The sequence below is a fragment of the Quercus robur genome, chromosome 3 (assembly GCF_932294415.1).
Source record: "Quercus robur chromosome 3, dhQueRobu3.1, whole genome shotgun sequence".
Taxonomy (NCBI): domain Eukaryota; kingdom Viridiplantae; phylum Streptophyta; class Magnoliopsida; order Fagales; family Fagaceae; genus Quercus; species Quercus robur.
The window spans coordinates 11,265,539-11,270,005 of record NC_065536.1 but is presented as its reverse complement, the minus strand read 5'-3'; the positions used below and the strand labels follow the sequence as shown (position 1 = coordinate 11,270,005).

Below are 4,467 nucleotides of genomic sequence, written 5' to 3'. Positions count from 1 at the left end.
TTACCGGATTATATAAATAATTTTTTTTTTGAAAATCTAATTTATAAGTGGATAAACAGTTTAAAAATTAACAGGAGAATAGTCCTATTTTTTAGGCAATGTTTTAGTGGGAGTTAAAGTTGGATTTTTACCGGATTGTCCTTTAGTTTTCTCTACTTAAATATAAGGGTGTAGGAATATTTTTGAACTAAAATACCTACAAAGCATTTACTATTCAAGCAAAAAAACTTTGTATGAGTGTCATGATTAATATGTTACAAAATTAAGACTCAACTTCAACTAAAATATTCTTAAAAGATCATTATAAAAAAAAAGTTTTAGAAAGCAATAATTCAACTCTTGTTCTTGAGTTTGGTCCAATGGAGATTCTTACATTCTATTTGAAAAACAAAATTTAGCAGTTAATTCATTATCATATAATTTGGACAGGACAGAGAAATAGAGCAATAATATTTTTACATTGTGTAACTCATCCAATAAATAAAAAAGCCTGAATACAATTTATGCTCCTTATAATTAGAATATAGAATCTATAGATAACAAATCCAAAGAAAGACGTTCCCGTATAGCCTAACCCATTATGTATGTTGCGGGTTTGTTAGACAGTGGCTTCAAATTTGGGAAGAAATAGACCATTCCATTCCTTACTTGGATAGAATTGATCACTTGACTTAGCATCCACTCCAAGTGTGTTGTATTTGGCAGCTTTAATCCCTTATTTACGGGCCTAATCAAGCAACTCAGAATTAAGTTTCTTTCTTGTTGAAAATAGTATAATAAAGTAGCACAAAGGAAAATGTGGGTGTGTAAAAGATTTGTTAAATTTCTTTTGAAAATTTGAAATTTACCAAAAAAAAAAAAAAAAAAAAAATCGTTCATGGACATCTTGGTTTTTTGGAGCCATAATTTGCTAATAAAATTGTATAAGAAATTCTAAAATCTAAAAATAAAAAATAAAAAAAATAAAAAAAATAAAAAAATGGAAATAGGGAAAAAAAAAAACTCAAAGAATAAGGTATAGATATAGACATGAATATCAATCCACCTGGATTGTTGATCCTCACTTAACCGAGGGCAAAGACATTGCTCCAATACCCGAAGACCTTATCCGTGCAAATCTTCTACAAAATACACAAAACCAATAGACAAAATCAACATGCCATAATTTGCTGATAGAATTATATAAGAAATTGTAAAATCTAAAAAGATAAAAAAGATAAAGATTTGGTTGCAATAAGGCAGTAAACAAAAAACTAAAAATTTAAAAAGATCGAACATGAGAGAGAGAGAGAGATGCCCAACATATAAATAAGATACACCAACAATTGTATCAAATCCTTCCCGATAAATTCTCACCTACACACCACCAAATTGTTTAAATAAATCACAACCTATGAAAATCACAACACATAAAAACTAAAATGATAATAACAGAATACATAAGGAAAGATTAGAGTATGTACCTTTTGAATTTTATATTGAGCGATGGCCTTCTTAATTTGCACGTCCTCTATGCCAATCTTTTATTTTGTTTTATTATTTTTGGTTTGATACCAGACCTCTAGGGCTCTTAACGTATCAAAGACTGTTTTTTTTTTTTTTTTTGGGTTGAATTTGCATTAAAGATAAGACGTGAGGATAAGGATGCATATATGGTAGAGTTAAATAAAATTGTAACTACTAGACTCCCAACCCATATCATCAAACAGTTGGTCCAACTGTTTGATGATAATGGGAAGTTATTTTTTATTTTTTAATATGAGGCGAGGTTAAACTTGTACGTGGGTGAAAGAGTGGGTGAATTTTCCTTTTTTTTTTTTTTTGGAGCAACTGATACATTTTGAATGAGAAGTTAATTTTTTTTTAGGAAACTGGGAAGAGAGATGCTACGTCTACAACATTTCTACAATATTTTTACAACAAATTACAGGTGGTTAGTTGTTATTGGTTCAAATTTGAAACTAACACTAAGATTACTTTTTTGCTCTAACGATAATAACCAGTAACAACCTGCTACTTAGGAATTGTGGTAAAAATGTTGTAGATATATCATTTCTCAATTAGGAAACAAAGCAGCGTGTAATGCGTAGTAAGAATGTTTCAAGTTGTTCCTTCTCAAAAAAGCGTGTTACGGTGTAATACCCTCAAAAATAAAAAAGTAGGGTAAATTCCTATTAAAAAAAAACACAAAAAAAGAGTTTGTGTTAGTTTTAAATTGAGAAACAAAATAAGTAGTGTAACGTAAATTCCTAAAAAACAAACACCAAACCAAGTAGCAGGCTTGCATGTTATTAAAGAATAATAGTGGTCAAAGAGTTTGTGTTTGATTTAAATTGGGAAACCAAGCAACACAATCTTCGTTCAAAAAAGAAACAACACAATCCATTAAAGCAATTCTCCACATTTTTAAGTCTAAACATAAACTTTTATGCAGTACATCAACTTTACCAAACACAAAAAGAAGTTTTGAAGAATCACAAACTTACCTATACACCTCTCTTGTGCGCTCCATGTCTTGGGGGCGTCAAGCTCTTCGTACATGGCATAGTTAATCCTATAAAACAGAAGGCAAAAGGCAAACAATCAACAAAAAATTTTAAGCATACGAAATCCAATTAAGCATACGAAATCCAACTAAGCGAATTTCAATCCAAATTCTCAAATAGCAATACCTACAATAAGTAAGTATATCACTGCCGATACGATTTCTCTCTCGTAAACCTCTCTAACTCTCTCCTTATTATCCCCTTAAAAAAAAAAAAAAAGAAGCATAAATTCCTACATCTAAAAAAATTAAGAAGAAGCATAAAGATAACAATGGCTTGTTATCAAAGAGTTTGTGTTTGATTTAAATTAGGAAACTAAGTAGCATAATCCCCCAAAAAAAGAGAGAGTAAATTCCTACCCCTAAAAAAAAAGCGTAAATTCCAATTATTTAAAAAAAAAAAAAAAAACCCCAAAAAAGAAGTTTGCAAAAAGAAAAAGAAAGAGCCCTTACCAATATCCTTTCTCAAGCAGCTAGTTCAAGCACAAACCCTCTTATTTGAAATTTCTAAGTCAGTCATGGGTAATAAGCAATTGTCAAACACTTTTGAATCCCTAATCACATTCACCCATGGCCCACGGGTAAGTACTTGGCAGCCATAGCAGGTAAGAACTCAAAGAAAGTCAATAATAAAAAATATTTTAAAAAAAGAAAAAAAAGAGGAATTTACAAAAGATAGAACCTGAAAAGCTGTTGGAGCCTTAAATTGTTTAGAAACCAAATCTGAAAAATAGAAGAAGAAGAAAGAAGTGGATGTAGAGCTAATTCGAATGTCTTCAATCTAAAGAAGAATGAGAGAAACTAGCAAAGAGAGAAACTTGCAAAGTGAACGTGAGTTTGTGGGCCTTAAAGTATAAGAGTTTTAATTTACAAATTTATCCCCGTTAGTTGAAAACTTCTAAGTAGATATGATGAAGGTATTTTAGGTATCAAAATTAAGGAATCCAAACAGGGGAAACCCCTTAAATAGTAGTATAGATGAAAAAAATTACGAATATTTTAGTAGTGGATTCAAAATATTTACATTATACTAACGTTTGAGACATAATACTCATCACAGCCCTAGGTTTTTTTTTTTTTTTTTTTTTTTTTTTTTTTTTATTGAAAATTTTTTCATCACATTCCTAGGATTTTTTGGTTATTAGAAAATGTAGTAATCCCAAATTATAATAAATGCTCTAAATTAAGTGTTGAGTATTATGTACGGTGAAATAATTTTTCATCACACCGCTAGGTTTTTTTTTTTTTTTTTTTTTTTTTTTTTTTTTTTTTGTAATTAGAAAGTGTAGTAATCTCAAATTATAATAAATACTCTAAATTAACCCTTACCCAAAAAATAGAAAAGCCTCCGAGCACGCGCCTCAGAGGCTAGTATATATTACAAAAGCTTCAAATACAAAAGCAAATTGCGAGGGCAAAGTAGCATTTCATCCCCACCAAAAACTTACACCTTGAAACATACTTATTACAAAAGTGAGACTATAAGATATGCAAAGCAGTGGTATGTATCACATCTTAGCCTTTGTAGCCTTAATGTCTTCCCCTGAGGACCTCTCTTCAGCAACGTTAATCACCTTATGCTGCCTCTTCTTCTCCTCAGAAAACTTTGGCACTGTGATCTCCAAAACACCACATTGAAGATGTGCCTTTACAATATCGTCACTTTAAGTTACAATTTTAGTTCATTTTCTGCATGTGTATACGGATGTGTGGATTAGTGTGTGTGATAAACACTACTCTTAAATAAAATCTGGTGGTTTTGCTTTTGTGAGATTGTTGCTTGCTTTATTTTATGGGTTGGGCTGGCTACTTGGCTTATGTCTGTTGACGAATGCAGAGGGGTTGGTTGGCTTTTTATAGGTTTGTGTGTTTGAGTTTTTGGATTGTTCTTGATATTGACATGAAAGAAGAGTGAAACAGAG

The 4,467-nt window shown here is 30.7% G+C and overlaps 1 long non-coding RNA gene across 1 annotated transcript; it reads right to left on the bottom strand.

Moving 5' to 3' along the window:
• Nucleotides 1-350: 350 nt before the first annotated feature.
• On the bottom strand, nucleotides 351-1,206 carry LOC126717036 (uncharacterized). The gene is made up of 2 exons (XR_007652397.1): nucleotides 1,046-1,206; nucleotides 351-727 (listed from the first exon to the last, which is right to left on the bottom strand). It is a non-coding gene; the product is annotated as an uncharacterized LOC126717036 (long non-coding RNA).
• Between the last annotated feature and the right edge of the window lie 3,261 nt (nucleotides 1,207-4,467).